The following is a 24,110-nucleotide window of genomic DNA, read 5'->3' on the forward strand; positions in this document are numbered from 1 at the left end:
TATCTTTCTTTCTTTGTTTCATTTGCTTTCACTTTGAAGGTAATCATCATGGAAAACTGCATGCCTGAGAGTTCTCCTTAGTAATCTCAAAGATGTGTGAAGTCCACCAATCCCTGAATGAACCCTTATTTTTCTAAGAGGCCACCCGTGCCCCGTAGTGGGCGGGTAGTGAATTAATAATGCTTATAATGAAACATTGAACATCTATAAATATACTACGTTTTTATATCGGTTTTTTATCACTTTTTCATCCTTTGGGTGTCACCATCGCCACACAATACAAGTTTACTGGTGAGTCATTCCTACTATTAAATAATTCAGCAACATTTAATCCAGCATTCATTATTAACATTGAATCATACATATATATCGCTGAATTGAATGGTAGCATCGAATTCATATTGTATTCATTAAATTAATAATTATATTTTATTTTTACAGATGCTTCTGTCAGCTGTCAGTAAACTTCGATGCGTCTTGGAATTCTTGAGGAAGCTTCGCCCTTACTTATTATAAATGCGAAGTTTATCTTGTTTGTCTGTTTGTAGCTCCTTTTGCACTGATTTCACTTAAATTTATTCGATATATTTTCTATTTTGTTTATGAATATTTGAGCCTTACATCGAACATAAATAACCTTTGGTGCATTGCGAGGTGACATTTGTGACCCCATTATATATTTATTACTAGTAAGGCATGTATGCGTTTAAGAACTGCTTCTTTGCTCGAGTGATTAGCATATTTAACTACAGATTACGAAGCCCTGGGTTCAAATCCCGCGTCGGGATTTTCAGCTCGGAGTAAGAAAATTGGTGGTTTAAACCTCAGTGCCTCGGACAGTGCGTTAAGCCGTCGGATCATCACTAACTTGTAGCAATGTCGTTAAAGCTCACCAACTCGCATTGAAATAGCGTGGTGGCTCTATGCTCAATGCTTTCCCATGAGAGATGAGGCCTGTACCCAGGAGTCAGTGCAGGAGTCAGGAGTGTAGTGCAGGTACTCCGTCATGTAATAGTAAATACATTTTATTCCGTACACGTTACCTAGAATTCTAAAGAATTGAAATTCCTTTATATTACTGTAATTTTTAACTGAAGCGGTGATAGCCCAGTAGATAGGAGCTCGACTTCACTTTTGGGGTCCGAGTTCGAATCTCAGCATGCACCTCTAACTTTTCTTAGTTATGTGCGTTTATTAAGTTACTAAAATATCACTTGCTTCAGTAAAGGAAAACATCGTGATAAACCTGCAAGCCTGAGAGTTCCCAAAAATGTTCTCAAAGGTGTGTTGAGTCCACCAACCTGCACTGGGCCAGCGTGGTGGACTACGGCCTTAACCCCTTCTCATTGTGGAAGGAGATTCGTGCCATATAGTGGGCCGGCAATGGGTTGACAATGATGACGATGATGCAGAAGACTATATTTTAATTGTATTATGGATACTGGCATTATATTTAATCATAAAGCATTACATACAATATCTAAGAAAGTGTCAGAATTAAGATCACACAGAACCCTCATCCAGCCATTATTGCATGCGGTGCATTGTGTCCAAAAACAGTGAAAAGCGCACTTCTCACTTCACACCCGCGGAATGTTTCTAGCTCACAAACTTTTCCCATTTTACCCATTTTATGGTAAACGTTTAGTACTCGAGAGATAAAATAATTACTGTCAACTGCTAAATGGAGTGAAGTAACCTGTTCGAGAAATACTAATAAAGTATAGTGGTTTTTGATGCTCCGAAATCATTCGTGTACACGGTTTATGTACGTTCCTAATTCTCTGAAGAATGTAATGGTTTATTTATTTATTTATTAGGTTTACTTACAAACACTTACACTAATACAACCGTTTTTAAAATTTTAACTATTCTATTTAAGTGTAATGTTTTCTTAAAAGTAAACACAGCATATGAAAATATATAATAACACCATATAATGAAAAAAAAAAGGTATCGCGAATGAGAATACAATAACAAAATATCTCACACACTAAAAAAAAAAAATCAAGGAACAACAAATAAGGGTTAAGTGGTCCATGATAAAAATATCTTATCTCTGAACTTATACAAAGAGTCAGAGTAAATATCAACTTCAGTGCTAATGTGGTTTAGAGTCTTACATAATTTTGGAACAGGGGGAATTGGCACCAGGAACTGTTCTACACAACGGAGGAGTGGAGTTATAGATTTACGGGGATAATTAACAGGTACCTACCCGAAATCTAAAACTGGATAGTAATTGAGGACAGTCAATTGTAGCGTTTAGAATCTTATAAACAAACTGCAGGTCTAGAAGTTCCATGCGTTTTTCAAAAGAGTGCATTAACGATAGATTACATGATACAACATTTCAATTCGAAGTAGGAACCAAATCCCTTTAAGTGAGACGCTTACTGATAAGGAAAGCAACAAATTCCTCTACGATTTTCAATAAAACGGCAAAGCCATTTCAAAAGACGCCGACATCCCAAACCGTAGTAACATAAATCAGCTGTCCGCTTTAATTTAACAGAACAATAACTTAATTATTTCATTTCCATCTATGATAAACTCGCAGAACTTTGTATTAAAATGGAAACGCCGAATACAGTACAATCAATCGCCATTACAATCTAATCTCTGTGTTTTATGTACAACTGCGTGCATTTAAATCGCACAATTTAATAGCATGAGCTTTAAGTACGCCCACTGCATTCACATTATATTGCAATTATACTCGTAAATATTGACTATGGTAAATAATGAAATACGTAAAATTTGTACCTTGCAATCATTCAACACATTCAACCATTTACTGGCCCACTACAACGCACGAGTCTCCTCCTACAATGAGAGGTGGTTAAGGCCGTAGTCCACCACGCTGGGCCAGTGCGGATTGGTGGACTTCACACACCTTTGATAGCAATATGATGGATCAATTGGAGACAAATCACAGGCGTCTTGTGCTACAAAAAAATGCCCCTTATAGTGACCAAGGTCACATATTTAACAGTCATTATACCTGCTGGTTTGTATGGATCGAAATGTCAAGCTGCATAAATCAGAAATGCTGGTCAGTATCAGAATCAGACAAAGCCAAGATGAGTACATCAGAGTTAGTTATAAAGTTACCTTGATTACTAATAAGGTTACAGGAAAACTTCATAACGGTGGTACGTTCAAAGACGCTTAGGCAATCATATTATGGTAAAGCTTGCCTTAGATTTGGCAATGTCAAACTGTAGTAACGATTAGCACCCTCCACTGGTTTGACAACGGGTGAAAAATACCTCAAGAAGTACTGCTACATGGATAATGCGGACAAGGAGACCGACCCCAAGTAAAAGACAAAAGTCTCGGAGAAAGAAGAATAAAATTAAATGTAACTTATTACACCCACTGACTTATAAACCGCCTCTATGAAAAAAATCACACCAATCCGTTGCTCTGTTACTAAGTAATCGAAGGACAAACCAACACACTTTTGTATTTTTAATTACTAGCCATTTGAACTATTTGACGGCCGAGTGGCGCAGCGGGCAGCGATCCTGCTTTCTAAGTCCTTGACCGTGGGTTCGATTCCCAAAACTGGAAAATGTTTGTGTGATTAACATGATTGTTTTTCAGTGTCTGTATATAAGTATTTATGTGTATTTTATTCTTAAAAAATATTCAACAGCTATCTTAGTACCCATAACACAAGCTACGCTTACTTTGGGGCTAGATAGCGATGTGTGTATTGTCTTTGTCGTAGTATATTTATTTTAAATTAAATTTACAATATGGATTTCGTTTCCATCCAAATTTTCTACTAAAGAAAGTCATTGAAAAAATATATATTTCAAACTTCGTATGTACCCTTTTTAAGCCCTCTCGTGTATGTGCTACCTTTTCCGGTCCGCAAAGCGTTGACATTTGATTTAATCGATGCATTGCGAAACAAAAGTCTATCTCTTTTCCATATACGCTTATTGCGTGTAAAGTAAAAGGGACAGAGATCAGGTGTCTATGCAACCTACTGATGTGCATTCCAGATATGAGGCAATTGTGCACTCTGGTGCAGAACTGGTATTTATTTCGCTGGCGGCGGTTCACTTGTGCCTGATTGACATCTGTCTATTACACGCCGCAATTTCCAAGGCTATTTATGTGGTACTTTTTTAATACCTACCTAGACCTAGAATGAAATCACGCCATGGTAATTTATGATGCAGCCTTAGGTGGCGCTCGCCTGGCTAGAAGCATCTATGTATATAATGAGAATGAGTGTATTTGTTTCTGCCTCGTAGATCTAGTGGTTAACATCGGATCACAACTACGGATCACACAGTCCTAGGTTCGTATCCCGGGGCAGACCAAAAATTATTAGATATTGTGTTTTATCTGTTAAAGAATTTTCAGTACCAGCCCAGAATTTGGAAATCGGCGGTGTCAATCCCCCAATCATAATGGTCACTAAAGCCCACCAGCCCACATTAGAGCAGCGTGATGGGTCTAAGCTCTAACACGTTTTTGGGGAAATTTTTAACAATATTTAAATTTCAAACAATCGTAAACGAAGTTCTGTATATTTGATACTGAACATTGATAGCACCATCTATACGTTCTGTACCTCACGCATGTGAAACCAAATTATATCAACATAATTTTTTTAATTTTGTATATATCTTTTTTAATTTTACGTAGTGTAGAAACTAATTGGGGTCATAATAACAAAAAATAAAGAATATTTTAAATCAATAAATGATAGATATCATTTATTGATTTACATTTTTATTTAATTTTTAACAATGTCAGCAGCTAAAGCTAAAAAGCAGCTCCAGCATTATTAAAAATGTATAAAAAAAAAAACATCAACTTCACCGCTTTTGGGGCTATTGAATGGTTCGGAGGAGGATGTGTAAGTCTGAAAAAGAAACACAACTTTGCAAAGATAAAGTTTTGAGTGACAAAAATCTTCAATCAATTTGTGATGATAATAAGCAAACATCATAATAACAGGAAATACTAAAGCCGATGATTTCCAAACATAGGAGGTCTCCAGATATAGAGAGCGTATTAGAAGCGATCAAGCAAAGCGATACTTGACCTTGGAATATTAACGACGAACGACCTTGGAATAATCTACCATTATTGACCTTTCAAACTAAGTTTGATCAGAGATTCAAGCAAGGTTAAACTTAGATTGATTTTGACGTAGGTACCCTGAAAACTTTGTTTTAAAGTATAAAGTTATTTATACTGATTTCTACTTTAGGATCAAGCGGTACTAGCCTAGTGGGCTTTACGGCTTTACTTTCGGGACTCCGTGTTCTAAACCCGGCACGTAACTTTCAAAGATATTTGCGTTTTAAGAATTTAATCACTTGCTAAAACGGTGAAAGGAAGCATCGTGCCCTGTGGGCCGGTAGGTAATGGGTTAGTAATGACCGTGGATAACAAAGGACTTTTTGCCCAGAATTGGGTCGTTTATAGACTGAGGATGACACTGGCGATGATGATGACGTTATAGTACTGTTTCATTTTAGTATTTGTCCTGGTGTGGTTTCTTTTATTCTTCTCAAATTTGAACTAGACTGCAATGCTGATGATGGAGCAAGCTGTTTGAGGTATGGCAGTTATATTAAACCCATAACCATATCGGGTTCTTTGAGGCATCGTACCAAAATGCTAAATCAATTGGCGGCACAGCTTTGCAGAATTGTATCTATCCACTGCCGAAGCCTCCCTCCTCACCAGTCATGAGGAATTTCAGAAATTATGAATTCACAAATTGCACCAGCCGGCTCGCACTTACAAGTCCAAAACGCTCGACAGGGAGGTACCAGGGAAGTCGTCAAACAAATTACTCTATTAATAGACTAGTCCAAAAACTGGTTCGTTATATTTTTCAGTTAGCGCTTACTCTATTGACGAATGTTGTTCTCTCAAAAACTTACACTCGAGGCTGGAAACGAATTTTTCCCTCCGAAAAAGATTTTTCTAGAACATCATCGTCATTCATCAAACGAGTGCTTCTGTTTCACAACTTCCGCCATTGACCTACAAACTGTGGATGGAGCCAAAAGCAATGAGACCTCTCCTGGGAGGCGCTATATGCAAGTACTCCCTATGTCAAAGTACAAGACCAATAGACCTTTTACCGTTCGTCTTAGTCGCTTCAGTCTTGACAGACCAGCCGTGGTCGCTTGCTGAATAATGAATCTCTGCTCTCTCTCTCTCTTCAATCATAACTTACTTTTATAATAATAATTTAGTTATGGAAATAATTTGTTTCTGTTAAAAATAGTTTGTTTCAGTTTCGGCTTTTGTTGTTGTTCTTTTTATTCTTTTTTATTGATTCACTTGTTGTTTACCTTGGTGTTTACCTTTAAATGGTTTTGCATACTCTGTGTAATGTATATAATATGATAAGTAATATTATTTTTATTTATGTGAAATCGCTGGTAGACTCAATAAATAAAATAAAATAGAAATAAATCTTAACTCCTGTGTGAATGTACCTACTTAATCTTACTATTTTTATAAGACACTTTAAGTATTTTACTTTAACAATGTTATAATTAAGTTAATATGGCTAAACTTAATTAACATTTCAGCATTTATCGTTTTATTACTTCAATGTGGTAGTTTTTAAGTTGCCACTGTTAAGTTTTGATACAATCAGAGAACTTTAAATGCACCGCAGTCCATAATAAGAATCTATTACTATCTGATCCTCTGCAGTTACGAGTACGATGGCAATGTTAATCGACGGATTCGGACAGCCGAACCATATTCGAATGTTTTATGCGATTCAAGAAATATGTTTCCAAGAACAACATCTTCTCCTAGATATGTTGCTCGACGTAGGAAGCAGTCGAACCAAAAACAGAGCACCCTAAACGAATTCTGCAATTTATTCCCGCGGAAATAAGACGGAAAATCGGGTAATCCGACCGAAAAATTGTTGGTATTCAATTTCGGCTGGAGCCATTTTTTTCATAAGGTTTTATTGAATATTCTATACTCTATTTGACCGCCATTACGTGAAAAAATCTGATTCAGAGTTTTACGGATTTACTGTAAGAAATGTTCAAAAACTGAATTGCTTGAATTTTCTTCTCGTTATAACTACGTAATGCTTTAAATGTTGCCAAATAAAACTATAGGTATTAGGCATGAGTGAAATGTTTGTCTTGTGTTTCGCTTCCACTCCAACCAGTTATCGTTAAGAGCAGTGCAATCGATTTTTTTTTTGGATTATTTTATTTTTATCATCATCATCATCCACCCATTATCGTCCCATTACAGGGCACGGGTCTCCTCCCAGAATAAAAGAGGGTTTAGGCCTTAAGAAGTAAACTAGTTTACTTCTTAGTTCTGTTCCTAGGAACAGAACTAAGAAGTTAACAGCCCTCCTCTAAAGTATTGTCACCATCCCTCCTCTTCCCGGGCTAGGCTACTAAGGTAATATAATGAAGTACGGCAGGCAGCAGCGTCCCACGTGCTACTACTACCTCCTACTTAGCCAGACTTAGGCAAACCTTAGCCTTAGATCTTGCTGTGGACTGTTAAAGGTTTTCCAGTAAGTAAGTACTACTTTTATGTAAATTAAAACCAGTTAACGTTAGTAAAATCTTATGTACAAAAGAAACTTTATCGGGCTAAGATTCAAATTCAAAATTCAAATCCAAAATTCATTTATTTGAAGTTGGCCTGATATAAGCACTTTTGAAACGTCAAGTTTGTCTGTGTGTAGTGACTCTACCACCGCGCCGGGTCGGAAGGCGAATTCTACCGAGAAGAAGCCGGCAAGATTAAGTTTTCCAACATAAACAATTAACATTTTATATATTAACATTCATTTTTCTATCTTGTTTGAGATAAAAGCGTATCCGGATGCTTCCAAGCAACCTTGTCATTAAGAAATTCATCAATTGTATAGTAACCTCAATGTAATAAATGTGTTTTAACATATTCTCAAAACTTATGCATTGGAAGGTCCAAAATTAATTTAGAAATCACAAATTATTCCAAACTATTATTTACTTAAAATAACAGATTATAGGTACTCTAACAAAAGTAGGTCGCCTATTTTACGGATCAAAGCAGCGCTGACATTTTAGCCTTTTCAAAATCGACAATAATGTCAAACAGTGCATGAATGTTATCGATAATAGATAAAGTAGGATCTACTATGGCTTGTTGGTTTAGTAGTCAGCATGTTAGAATACAGATTACTAGTTCTTGGATTCCATTCTCGGGCAGATACCTCAATTATAAGACACTAGATCTTCGGTGAATAAATTATTAGTACGATTAAGTACGGAGTTCAAAACTTGGCGTTAGGCGTTCTTCAGTGAACACGAAAGCCTATCACGATCCTAATCGCTAAAGTCCGCTAGCACACATTAAAGCAGCGTGGTGCGTCTATGTTCCAAAACTCTTAACTTCTCTATCTTAAAGGATGGAAGGTAACCCGAAAAAGTGAAGTTTGACTAGCCTTTTAGAACTTAGGGCTAGAGTTGATCTGGGTTTTGATAAGGTAGAAATTTTTACAATTATAAAATCGTAATGTTTATTTAATATGAAGTGACGTCTACAATCAAGGGTTCAAATTTGGCTTAATAAGGAGTAGGTATATTAAATATATATATATATATATATATATATATAATATATAAGTGGCAAGTTACAGCTAGTATATATATATATAATATATATATATATACTAGCTGTAACTTGCCACGCTTCGCTGTGGCACACTGTGATTGAATGGTTAAGAAAAATAGATAAAAACAATCCTTGATGCGTAAGTATTATATATCTGCTATAATTTCAACTCGATCGGTGCAGAACTTTTTGAGTTTTTGAAGCGTACATAAACCAACATAACATTTATATATACAAATAGATATATATATACATATATACATACAAACATAAATATATATACACATTATATAAATATTTAGAGGTCCAAAATATTCTACAGTTTTCTAAATTAGATAGATACATTAAACGGCTGGACCTTTTCTACAATTCTATACAATAACCTGATTGACACTGCGGCCTGCCACTCCTATGTCGATTTCAAACCGATTACTTACCGTAAACCTAGTAACAACTTAAAACTAACCGTACTGGGTTAAAATAGAGTACATTTTACTTTAACAACAAATTAAAGGTATGATAACAAACTATTTTCAACTTTGTATTTAGGATTCAAAGTATGTTTTCCTTTGATATCGTTCCATGATCACTATGTAGTGTATTTTCAAGATTTATGCAATGATTTCCTTGAACAACCACATGTAGGAGTGTCAATGCCCGCCTCTCAAACAAATGGAATCAGGTTCGATTATCTGCGGGGTCAATTTATATATTTTATGATATAGTACGGTTACATCATCTTCATCATCACAACCCATTTGCGGCCCACTACAGGGCACGGGTCACCTCCCACAATGAGGAGGGGTTAAGGCAGTAGTCCACCATGCTGGCCCACTGCGGATTGATGGTCTCACACCTTTGAGTACGTTATGTAGAACCCTTAGGCATGCAGGTTTCTTCACTATATTTTACTTCATCGCTGAAGCAAGTGATATTTAAATTATTAAAAACGCACATAACTTAAAAAAAGTTAGAGGTGCGTGCTGGGATTCGAACTCGGCTCCCCGCAAGTGAAGTCGAGCTCCTACCCACTGGGCGATCAGCGCTTCGAGGTTACATATTTCTTTATATATATATATTTCTTGTGTGCGTGTGTATGTCACTAAACTCCTCGACGGCTGGACCGATTTAAATTATTTTTTTGGTATACCTTTGGGTGGCAACCTGGATGGTTTAGATTCACAAATTAGCCCGACAGATGGCGCTGGGGTTCGCTAGTAATTATATAAACAATAAAAACCTTTATTAATAATAATTCCACTAGAAGTTTAGTAAACCAAAATATACATTTTTCACTTTTCGCGTATAACGGAGTACGGACAACATCAACATCGTCCTCTGTACTACTGTAACCACCATGTACTGCGATCACCAACACGTCTGCAGCTCGGTGATTATAAGCAAACCCTTCCGCAGGGAGAAGCCTTTAGCAGTCTGTTTCAGTGGCGTGCACTTCATACATGCACAAAAGCACTGCATACCCTAAAATTGTTGTATAACTCATAAAGGGGCTGGATTTTTCAATGTTATGCCATTCTCCTTCTTTGTGCATACTCTGGTCAAAAACCCTGTGAACGCCACTGCCAGCAGCACTGCAGTAGACTGTTATAAGCCATTGAAGATATCGTTGGACAAAATAATTAGGTCAATGGCACAAGCACCTAACATCGTAATGGTTACTAATAGATTTACTGTGGTCTGATAACAATCGTTAACGGGAAATATGACGCCATATTGTGAGGTCATTTTTCAAGAAAGCTAATGCATTCGTAGAAATACATGAATTCAAAAAGATTCTCCTCCTATACGAGTTATACAATCAATTTTAGGGTAGGCAGTGCTTTTGTGCATCTATGAAGTGCACACCACTGAACAGAAATATATTGTCTGACATACAGCCTGGTGACAGACGGACCGACCGGCGGACGGACAGCGGAGTTTTATAGGGTCGTTAGGCGTTTTATCCGTTGGATACGGAGCCTCAAAAATGCAGCATCCCGTTTGCAGTAATTACTATTTTATAAGTCAGTCATCTTAATCGGTCAATTTGGCATTGAATGCACGGCCCGTACGCCATTATTCTGTCACGTTGACATCTGCGTAATGAGGAGTCAATTCAATGGGAATTCCTTATTAATGGAGGCACCGGTATGTTAATGATTTTCAGGTAATTATACTTACTTTTGACCTCAATACTATGCTTAAGATAGATACCTTAATTGGAGAAAGCGCTAGGGCCGCGATCGCCAGAGAGACGCAGGTTCAAATCCTGTCGGTTCCGAAAATTTTTATATGCATTTTAAATTTATCAAATTAAAATTACATTATTTAACTTGGGAACCAACAACTGAATTTTATAATTTTTATAGTGTTTCTACAACTTAAAATATGCTTTAAAAACAAATACAAACGCGGACGAAGTCGCGGGCAAAAGCTGGTAATAACATAAACTTAGAAACCTACAAAATTAAGACCGACGCAACTTTTTTTCGATGAAGTATTCAAATGACTTTTAGAACGTTAAGAAACAGAGATCCGTCGATTATTTTTTATAAGCGTATATAAATTGGTTATAAAGCAATTGTACCGATTATCTATATAGCTTTAATTGGTTCGTAATAACGTGGGAGGAGTCGCGCGAGGGAACTAGTTAAATTATAAAATACGCTTCCGTGCAGATAGGTGTGAAGATAGGTGTGAATTATAGCAATGAGTGAGAGATTGCTTAACCAATACACTCGTTAATGTTATTATGGTAACCACACTATCCTGAGGATTGCATGGAAAGTCCTTCGTCAAACCTTAATACAGTGCAACCGACGACCGACAGCTTAACGACCTCTGGAGCAGCGTTGAGCGCTGTGGTTTTCGCTAAATCGAAGGCCTCTGGTTCGAATCCCAGCATAGGCTAAGCGGATTTTTTTAATTTCAGATTTTTTCTGATCCGGCCTAGTCAGAGACTTCTTTACCACCCTACCGACAAACATGTGCCGCTAAGCTATATAGCGTTCCAGTTCAATGTCGCGTAGAAGACAATTGGGCGTATGGCCTTAGTATAACTGCCGTAAGTACTCCCTAAAACCTTAGCGGTGACTAAGTGACATTTGCATTAGAGCGGTTTAAGGGCTAACTTGTAGTGGAATAAAAACCATCATTTTTTTGTTTTGTAAAAAAATACAACATAAAAATATTATCTCGAGATATAAATATCCATCTCCAGAAAAATAATAAATAAGGAATTAATAAATAAAACATTCGGACAGTATTTGGGGACTGCCGATAAAAGTGAAAACTAAATATATGTATATATATATATATATATAATACACAGTATTCATATATTTAGTTTTCACATATACGATGACGACAGTTTCAGGCATTTTTTTCACTCAAAATGTAGATATACATATTGTTCATGGAAAGGGTTTGGTGACCATGACGCGAGTTCAATGATTTTTGTCCACCCAAAAAGTGGTCAACGCGCCTAAAGAAGATTTCACTTCAAAAATTGGTTGCCTGTAAAGTCGGTATACGGGCGAAAGTTTTACGTGACAACGACTTTGAGTGGTAAAATAATTTTAATGTGAATATTCATTCGTATAGTAGGAAGAAGGATGAAATAATAGTAACAGTTTAAAACATTTATTTATACAAAGAATTATATTTAAAACATTAATTTATACAAAGAATCTCGCACTGAATTTCATATTAACAAAATTTTATTTTTACCTTTACACATACATACGTATTTATATACAAATATACATACAATAACTTGCAATACATTTGCGTACAATGAAACAGCGTTTACTACAAAGGGACGCGTGCCTTTCACTTTTTATGTCTGTCTCTCTCGCTCTTAGGCGGGCTAACCATGCCCGAGTGGAAGGGACGCGTGCCTCTCACTCGCTCTCATTGTGAGCGCATAACGTGAGCGGAGCGTAACGCAGTTTCTTGAAGTGTCACCCGGCAAACCAATTTATAAGACGTTGTCACGTCAAAATCTTTTATCGATCTACCGGTGGTATTTTACACACCTTGGGGAACAAAGAAAAGTTTATCCTAATTTGTTATTTCGTAATCATGGTTAGCGTGTAATTATATACGATTGCTGAGCTATAGCTTATCTCCTAAACTTATGCGCTTGATTGTACTGACAGCTAACATTTTACCAAGTTAATTGCAACTATCAGAATTAACATCTTTAAGCCTTATTGCGTAAGCATATGGTTTATTTTCCTACACTCTTCTCTTATTTAAGTGAATGAACATTTGGTACTTTAATAGATAGCATTAACTGCACCCACTGTAACCTTTTCCCAGGGCCTCCTTATCCAAATTGCAATTATTAGCAAAATTAGTAACCGGTCATGATCTAATTTATTGCGTTTTAGATTTTTCGGTTCGGTTGCGAATTATGGCAACTATTTGGAGCAACCGGCTGCATATAACTTTGCCTCCAAGTTATGTTTAGAAAAAAATATCAAAAATTCGGGCCTCACTGTTAAGTAAAGTATTTGTCAATATTTTTACGTTAAACTTAAATAGTTTCGTAGAATCTATTTCTAAAATATGTAATAAAAAAAGATTCTATTTTATATTACGTTAAATCTATTTTATCTTATTGTATTTTACTATTTTTGACCCCCGACGCAAAAACGACGGGCGTTATAAGTTTGACGTGTTTGTGTGTGTGTGTATGTGCGTATGAAGTAATGGATTTTTCAATGATTGAAATCGAAGAAAAATTATAGGAATTAGATTAGGAAAACGACATCGTCCATTCCGTCCAATATTCCAGACTAAATATGACTATATAGGGTAGTGGCTCTTTTATTAATCTCGTACCCCTAATCGGTTTCAACGCGACATCGTACCGAAACCTTGTGTCGCTTAGAGGCATTTCTTTGTCGATAGTAACTAGCCACGACCGAAGACCAGAGAAAATTAAGAAATTATAAATAACCCAAACTGCTCCTGTCGGGGATTGAACCCGGAACCTCCCACTTAAAACCACAGCGCCCACCGATACGCCAGGGAGGTCTTCATATGACTGCCATATCCCTAACAGTCTAGCCGACTACCATCTTAGAATGAATCTCATACCACCAGACGAGATTGGAAGGCCAGATAACTTGGAAAGAAAACTAAGCTTCCCAGATCTGACTAGGTTTCCACCTTTTATCGAACCCCTATGTATTTTTTTTCAATTCTTTCAATTCTTAGATTGGTTAAAAAAAACAGAGTAAAAGATGTTACATAACAAATAGTAACAGGTACCTATACATGGGCTAATAATAATCAGAAAAAAACATCTAATCATAAGGTCAAATACCTATTAAAGGTTTATTTATAGACACCTTTGTAGATTAACAGTTAAATAACGCTGCCCCCTGAGTAATAACGTCGGCTAAGATCAAAGGCTTCATAAGTTACTCGATTTATCCGTGTATTTACTGGTGTGCTATTAAAATGTTTCATTTAGTAACAGCAGTTATTAGTTATTACGCTCAGGTTTCTGTAGTTACTTACTTAGTACTACTTTAGTATTTTTAACACAGGACGTAATGGTAGTGGAGTCGATTCCCAGATCTGCAAAATGTTTGTGTTAAAATGATACTGATTATTAAATTATACACGAATGTTTTTCAGTGACTGGGTGTTTATGAATGAATGAATGAATACACTTTTATTGTACACCAAAGAAAAAGCAGTTACAGAGATATACACATAGAGCAAGAGAGTTTTTGGTGGCCTTATCGCCACATAGCGATTTCTTCCAGGCAACATTATTATATATTTATATACTTGCGTAAACATTACACAAGTATATAAATGTAATATATAACTAGATTATATATCACATGTAAATACAAATAAGATATGAAAATACATTAAATAACTAATATAATCTACTGAAATGAATATACAAAAAAAACAAAAAAATAATATAAATATGTTTATCTATAAATTATAAGTATTTATGTTTATAATCATAAAAACATATATACATCAGTTATTCTAGTACCCATAACACAAGTTACTACTATTGTCGTAATATATTTATTTACGTACTTAAGTAAGTTTAACTCTTATTGTTATTTCTTATTTGTAAGAAGAAACCAATAAATAAATATACTACGACAATACACACATCGCCATCTAGCCCCAAAGTAAGCGTAGCTTGTGTTATGGGTACTAGGATGACTGATGAATATTTTTATGAATAATATACATAAATATTTAGAATATGCATATAAACACCCAGACACTAAAAACATTCATGCTGGTCATACAAACATTTTCCAGTAGTGGGAATCGAACCCACGGCCTTGGGCTCAGAAAGCAGGGTCGCTGCAAACTGCGCCAAACGGCCGTCAAATTGGTTACAAAGCAATTGTCTTTGCAAAATAAGAATTATAAAGCTACAAATCCATCACCAGTCATGCACTAAGTCACCTTTAAAAGGGATTATTATAAAATCGGTGTTCGCAATACAAACACACAAAATCTGGACGCACAGCCGGACGGTTGACAAATAGTATAAATCATGCAGCAATGTAATCTTGCGTGACATTAAGCCCGGAGTATATTCGCCAAGTGTGCGATAAATTATCGTACGGTTTCAAGTTTCTTTAACCTTTTTTTTTAAGTAATAATTGACAGACCAAGCCGTTGTCTAAAGTAAGTGGAAGGCATGCATGCCCTGCGAAATGTAGTCTTTAAACAAAGCTACACTGCGCAGGGCATGCCGGGAACACGTCCTACCAACACGCCCTGCGTCCATCAATCTATGGCGTAGGTGTTAAGCATCAAGCGCCTGTAACAATAATACGTCAACATGAAAAGCACCTAAAAAGTGTATGTGTAATATCGGTACCAAATATAACGATATAAGATATATATAAATAATAACTATCGATATGGACATCGATTTAAATATCGATATCGAAATAAATAATAACTATCGATATCAATATCGATATGGATATTGATATCGATATCAATATCGATATGGATATTGATATCGATCATAATATCGATGTCGATATCGATATTAAAATTTATATCTATATCAATATCAATATCGATAAAAAAAAATAACGATCGATATCGATATCAATATCAATATTGGTATCTATATCGATATCGATACCAATATCGATATAGATATCGATACTGACATCGATTTTGATATCGATACCAATATCGATATCGATATAAATCATAACTATCGATATCGATATCAAAATCGATGTCAGTATCGATATCTATATCGATGTTGGTATCGATATCGATATCGATATCGATATCGATAGGTATTATTTTTATATATATATCGATATCGATAGTTATTATTTATATATATATCGATATCGATAGTTATTATTTATATCGATATCGATATTAAAATTCATATCGATAGGTATTGATAGTTATTATTTATATATATATATATATCGATATCGACAGTTTTTATTTATATCGATATTAAAATTGATATCGATATCGATATCAAAATCGATGTCAGTATCGATATCTATATAGATCATAATATCGATGTCGATATTGATATCGATATCGATATTGGTACCTTTATCGATATCGATATTGATATTAAAATCTATGTCCGTATCGATATCAATTTTAGTATTGATATCGCTATAAATAATAACTAACGATATCAATATTGATATCGATATCGATATTGATATTGATATATATATTATATATTATATATACATAATATGTATATATAATATATAATATATATATCAATATATATATACATATTATATATACATATAATATAATATGTATATATTATAATATACATCAAGCGCCTGTAACAATAATACGTCAACATGAAAAGCACCTAAAAAGTGTATGTGTAATATTGGTACCAAATATAACGATATAAGATATATATCGATATAAATAATAACTATCGATATGGACATCGATTTTAATATCGATATCGAAATAAATAATAACTATCGATATCAATATCGATATCGATATTGATATCGATCATAATATCGATGTCGATATCGATATTAAAATTGATATCTATATCAATATCAATATCGATAAAAAAAAATAACGATCGATATCAATATCAATATCGATAGTTATTATTTATGTCCATATCGATATCAATTTTAATACCGATATCGAAATAAATAATAACTATTGATATCAATATCGATATTAAAATTGATATCGACATCGATATCAAAATCGATGTCAGTATCGATATCTATATCGATATTGGTATCGATATCGATATCGATATCAATTTTAATATCGATAGTTATTATTTATATCGATATCGATATTGATATCGATAGTTATTATTTATATCGATATCGATATAGATACTAATATGGAAGAAAGAAAGAAAGAAAGAAACATTTATTTTTTACATTGCGCCACACATTACAATATTCATAACACCACATATGTTATGTGTGGCACAACCTAGAAAAAAGGTGCCAGCTCAGCATTGTGCTGCATGCGCCAGTGGGAGCATACAGCGCTGATTTTCAGTTGGCACCTTGTACCGGGTAACACCACGGAAATACGTAGCCATATACTGGCCACATTTTAAGCTTAGTTTAAAAAAAAAAAAAACTAACTAAATAAATCCACAACAATAATAATAATAAACTAAAGTAACATATATTTATATTAACTTGAAAATAAAACCGTATATATATCATAAACTTATTAAGATACACGGTGTAATATAATAGTGATAAAATTATTAAGTGGTAAAGTAAAGTATAGTAAAGTATACAGACTGTCTCTAGAGAAAAGATGACTCCGCCACATGTTCTTGGAGTTCAACCTGTTTGGCCAATAAATATTGTTTAATTTGGTTCTTAAATCCAATCTTACTTTTAAAGTTCTTGATTCATCATCATCATCATCATCATCATCATCATCACATCAACCGATAGACGTCCACTGCTGGACATAGGTCTTTTGTAGGGAGTTCCAAGTTCCACGATTCTGAGCCGCTTGGATCCAACGGCTACCTGCGACGCGCTTAATGTCGTCTGTCCACCTCGTTGGGGGTCGACCAACGCTGCGCTTACCAGTACGGGGCTGCCATTCCAGCACCTTGGGACCCCAACGTCCATCCTTTCTCCGAACTATGTGCCCGGCCCATTGCCACTTAAGCTTCGCGACTCGTTGAGCTATGTCGGTAACTTTGGTTCTTCTACGAATCTCCACATTTCTGATTCGATCGCGTAGAGATACTCCGAGCATAGCTCTCTCCATCGCCCGCTGAGTGACTCTAAGCCTTCTTATGAGGCCCATAGTTAACGACCATGTTTCAGAGCCATAGGTCATCACTGGCAACACGCACTGTTCGAAGACTTTCGTCTTCAGGCACTGAGGGATTTCTGACGAAAAGATGGCACGGAGTTTCCCGAACGCTGCCCATCCGAGTTGGATTCGGCGGTTCACCTCCTTCTCGAAATTGGACCTACCTAACTGGATCGTGTGTCCTAGGTATACGTATTCGTCAACAATTTCGAGTGCAGTGTTCTCAACGATTACTGGTTGAAGCGGAACATGAGCATTAGACATAATCTTCGTCTTGCTCAGTAGCTCTGTCAGTTCTTGATTGGCGGAGGAATATTATTCCAACACTTCGTGGCGGAGTACGTGAACGAGCCCCTAAACGCAGCAGTACGATGAAGTGGGATGCGAAGCTGGTTTCGACTGCTTCGAAGCTTCCTTTCATCGTCACTAACCCAATTCAGTTTATTTATTAAATACAAAGGCTTACCTTGCTTTATTACGCTATAGAGAAGACCTGCAAGATGCAACTTCCTTCTAGAACCCATTTTTAACAAGTGATGATTGTTTAAGAAAGGAGTTACATGGGTTCTAGGAGGTATGTCGAAACAAAACCTCGCACATGCATTATGCACTCTCTGGATGAGACGCTTCGTACGGCACAGCAATCGAGGACCGAACACAACATCCGCGTAGTTTAGTTTAGACAGAACCAAAGCCTCTACTAGCTGTAAGCGCACTTCTACTGTAAGATACTGACGGATCTTGTAGAGGATCTTTAGTCTGTAGAAACAATTGCGAACTACTTCTGCTAAGTGTTCCTCGAACCTCAAATCTGCATCCATGAGCAATCCCAAATTTCGAGCTTTGCAGACTCTCTCTATGGCGCAGCCCTCAATATCTATACTAACACCAGAACGAAGCTTATATAGTTGCTTTGCAGAACCGAATAGTATATACTTCGACTTTGATGGATTAAGTACAAGAGAGTTACGGTCTGCCCAAGCCCCTATTCGGTCTGCATTAACAAAGCGAACAGCGTCATCGAAGTTTTCTGCCTTGAAATGGTAGTAGAGTTGCAAATCATCTGCATACATATGATATTTACAGTGTAAGATCTGCTTAGCAACATCAGCAGAATACAATATAAAAAGAAGAGGACCAAGGACTGAGCCCTGTGGCACGCCTCTATTGCCTGGCACAGGCGCCGAACGATGCACCTTACCATCCTCGAGTACAATTTCCACAATTTGTGCTCTTTTGCTAAGATAACTCTCAAACCACTTGACAGTATCAACAGTAAAGCCATAATGCGATAACTTTGATAATAAAAGTGCTGTATTGATACTGTCAAATGCCCGAGAGAAGTCAAGAAGCACCAAATGCATGAAGCAGCAAAGCAGAAAATGTGCATTAATAGCATCTGCATTAGTGAAATGTGCCGGCAATTGGTTCGGATTATTAGGCAAGACTGTCCTTTTTAAATTTTGCCATAGGACCTTTGGATATTTAAGCTTACTGTTAACGTTTTGTTTAAAAAAAAGAACGTTTCTCATTATGTATAGCCTCCACAGCCAAATGCTTGTATTGTTTATAAGATGTTTTATTAACGTCTGATTTATCATGCCGCCACCGAATATGCGCATCATCTCGCAATTCCATCATAAGTTTTACGTTAGATGTAATCCAAGGACTGTATCTCTCTCTGAAAACTCTTGTTTTTTTTGGTGCATGTTTATCAAACAATTCATTTAAACAATTATTAAAAACCGATAGCATGTCATTGACGCAGTCCGAAGACGAAACATCAACCCATGGTATAGCATCGAGATCCTTATTAAAAGTATCCATGCACACACTCTTAAGAGGCCTGTACACAACAGTTTTTGGGCGAATTTTTCTCTTCTTGATACACAAAACACTGTCTAGAAGGGCGTGACTACTCAAAGACGGGATAGATGTTACATTAACACTTCTAACAGGGAGATCCGTAACTATAATATCTATAAGTGTTTCAATATCGATATCGATATCAATATCGATATTTAAATCGATATCGATATCGATATAGATACCAATATCGATATCGATATAGATACCAATATCGATATTTAAATCGATATCGATATCGATATCGATATTGATATCGATAGTTATGATTTATATCGATATCGATATTGGTATCGATATCGATAGTTATGATTTATATCGATATCGATATTGGTATCGATATCAAAATCGATGTCAGTATCGATATATATCAATTTTAATATCGATAGTTATTATTTATATGTATATCGATATCGATATTGATATCGATAGTTATTATTTATATCGATATATAATCGATATCAATATCGATATTTAAATCGATATCAATTATCGATATCGATATTGATATCTATATCGATATCGATATAAATAATAACTATCGATATCAATATCGATATTTAAATCGATTTATATCGATTATCGATATCGATATTGATATCTATATCGATATCGATATCGATATAAATAATAACTATCGATATTAAATTTGATATCAATATCGATATAAATCATAACTATCGATATCAATATCGATATCGACATAAATCATAACTATCGATATTGGTATCTATATCGATATCGATATATATAATAACTATCGATATCAATATCGATATCGATATAAATATTGATATCGATATGGACATCGATATTGATATTGGTACCCATATCGATATCGATATCGATATAAATAATAACTATCGATATCGATATTGGTATCTATATCGATATCGATATCGATAGTTATTATTTATATCGATTTCGATATCGATATTGATATAGATTGTTATGATTTATATCGATAACGATATTGGTATCGATATCGATATTGATATTGATAGTTATGATTTATATCGATATCGATATTGGTATCGATATCAAAATCGATGTCAGTATCGATATCTATTTTAATATCGATAGTTATTATTTATATTTATATCGATATCGATATCGAAATAGATACCAATATCGATATCGATGTCAATATCAATATTAAAATCGATATCGATATCGATATAAATAATAACTATCGATATCAATATCGATATCGATACAGATACCAATATCGATATCGATATCAATATCGATATAAATAATAACTATCGATATCGATTATCTTATTAATAGTTTGAATAGTAACTATTTAGATGTAAATAAAAATGTTGTTCTCTTAATAGGAGACAGTTTGAATGTCAAAAAGCATCAAATTATAAGATGCATTGATAAATTACTAGCTTTACATAGTAAAACTCAATGTAAATTCGTTATGTGTGCCTTTCCTTACTGTGGCACATTTAGTTCAAAGCTGAATGAACATATTTATATAGATACCAATATCGATTATCGATATTAAAATTGATATTGATACCAATATCACCATTCATCATTATATTTTTATCAATTTTCTTTACATTTGGTAAGATAAATTCGACACACTTTGTTTTTTTTGCATTTAAAAGTAAGTTGTTAACTGTAAACCAGTGCGACACTTGCGACATAACACGGTTTACTTCGTCAGAGTTATCTTTACTCCTATCAGTCTTAAAAATTAGAGATGTATCATCTGCAAACAATACAATGTCGCATGTTCCACTGACATGGTACGGTAGATCATTTATATACACTAAAAATAGAAAAGGACCCAAAATCGAGCCTTGTGGGACAGCCATTGAGGTATTTGAACCCTGAGACTGCATCATTTATGCAAACTCTTTGGGTTCTATTGCTGAGATAAGAGGCAACCAAATTTAGTGCAACGTTTTGGATACCATAGTGGCTTAGCTTAAGAAGCAAGGTTTTATGATCAACACAATCCAAAGCTTTAGATAGATCATAAAAAACACCCATGGCGTTCTGTTAACATTCCCAGGCATCATAAACATGTTTTATAAGTTTAGCGCCTGCGTCCGTTGCGTTGTGCGTTGTGCTACGACCTTTAGTGAAGCCATACTGCTCAGGGTGTAGTAAGTTATTTACATTAAAATGATATAAGAGTTGATTTAATATAATTTTTTCAAATATCTTACTAAGAGCTGGTAAGATTGAGATAGGTCTGTAATTGTTTATATAATTTTTATTACCAGATTTAAATAGAGGAATGAGTTTACTATGTTTCATTAGGTTCGGGAAAGTACCTAAATCAACACATTCATTGAAAATTATGGCTAAAAGAGGAGCAATGACGTCAATAATTTGAGATATTACCTGTACCGACATTCCCCATATATCACCTGTTTTCTTTAATTTTAACAACTTGAAGTTTTTACTGATATCCGATGCATCTATATGTTTGAAATGAAATAAAACTTTGCACTCATTAATGTTGCCTCTTAATAAATTCTGAGCTGCAGTAGGTGAGGAATTTAGTGAATCTGTTAACAAATTAGGAACATTCTGAAAAAAGTTTTCAAAAGTACTAGCAACTTCTGTATCAGTAGTTACCATATTATTATTAATAATTAATTCAAAATTTCCGTCTCGAGTTTTAGTTTTCCCAGATTCATTATTAACAATATTCCAGGTTGTTTGTATTTTGTTTTCAGATTTTACTATCCGATCTTTAATGTATAGCGACTTAGCTTGTCTACAAACATTTTTAAATGTTTTGGAGTAACTTTTTACATATTCAAGGAAAGTTGGAGTCTGATTGTATTGTTTTTCATCATATAGCTCATACAACTTATCCCTGGTTTTGTAAATGCCTATAGTCGCCCAATCACTAAACCTCATTTTTTCATTAGAATCTATGTATTTAAAATTAAATACTTTATTAAATGCACTTTCTTTTTCATTGAAAAGCGTACGATAAAGATTGTTGTGATGACAGTTTTCAAAAAAGAGAGCAGGAATTTTGGCTGATATTTCACCTTCAAATCGCGTCAGTTTACTCTGAGTTATCGGCCTGTACTTAACAATATGTTTATTTCTATTTGTACCAACAACAGTAATTTGTTGGCCACAATGATCTGACCTTAAATTGTGTAATATCGTTTTACCTAAGATATCACAGTTAAAAAAAATATTATCTAAACAAGATGCTGAAGTTGCTGTGATCGTAGTAGGTTCATCGAAAGCATTATTCAAATTAAAGCATTTAAATAAGTTTAACAACCTAGTCGTAGTAGTATTATGTAATAAGATATCAACATTGAAATCCCCGCATACTATTACATTTTTAGTAGACATACACAATCGCTTAAGGACATCTTCCATTACATCCTCGAATTGGTTGAAATCACCTGAGGGGGGATGGTACACACACACTATTATAAAACGCTCCAGCTCCACACAAGACAACTGTCTTGTGTCTTGTGTCTTGTCAATTATGTGCTCCACAGAAAGACTAACTATATCTTTTCGCTCCTTACATGTTATATTATTGCGTACAAAAATTAAGGATCCACCATGAATAGCAGTCTTTCTAAAGAACTCACTTGACATTTTGAAGTTATTGATGTTAACTGCTATTTGTGCTCCAGTGAACCAATGCTCAGTTATACACAATATGTGTATATTGAATTTTTCAACAAACAGTTCTATTTCTAATTCTTTGCCGGTGAAGCTCTGTATGTTTTGATGTACAATGTTCATATTACAGAGCTTCCCCGTTGTCTCACTGTCTAGTTTAAATAACTATTTGAATTAATTATAGTACTAGAACAAGTACTAGGGTCAATATTAGAAATATTGGTGGTACTTGAAGTACAATATGTAGAGGTGTCAATAGACTTAGTTACAATACTTGTAACAGTATCATTTAAGTTGTAAGCTAGTAAAGATGCCAAGTGATGCTTACTTTTCTTAGATAAAATTAAACTATCTCTAGACAATAGGGATGACATGGATATATTGATGTCAAAATAAAAAACTGCGTCACTATGACGGCATGTCAGGTTATAAATTAATAAATTTAAATTATAAATATGTTCATTCTGCTTTGAACTAAATGTGCCACAGTAAGGAAAGGCACACATAACGAATTTACATTGAGTTTTACTATGTAAAGCTAGTAATTTATCAATGCATCTTATAATTTGATGCTTTTTGACATTCAAACTGTCTCCTATTAAGAGAACAACATTTTTATTTACATCTAAATAGTCACTATT

The 24,110-nt window shown here is 34.9% G+C and overlaps 1 pseudogene; it reads right to left on the minus strand.

Annotated features, from left to right (window-relative positions):
• The window catches only part of LOC120634639, a 29,102-nt pseudogene extending 10,056 nt beyond the window's left edge, over positions 1-19,046 (minus strand).
• Positions 19,047-24,110: the final 5,064 nt, after the last annotated feature.

Source organism: Pararge aegeria, chromosome 24, assembly GCF_905163445.1.
Source record: "Pararge aegeria chromosome 24, ilParAegt1.1, whole genome shotgun sequence".
NCBI lineage: Eukaryota > Metazoa > Arthropoda > Insecta > Lepidoptera > Nymphalidae > Pararge > Pararge aegeria.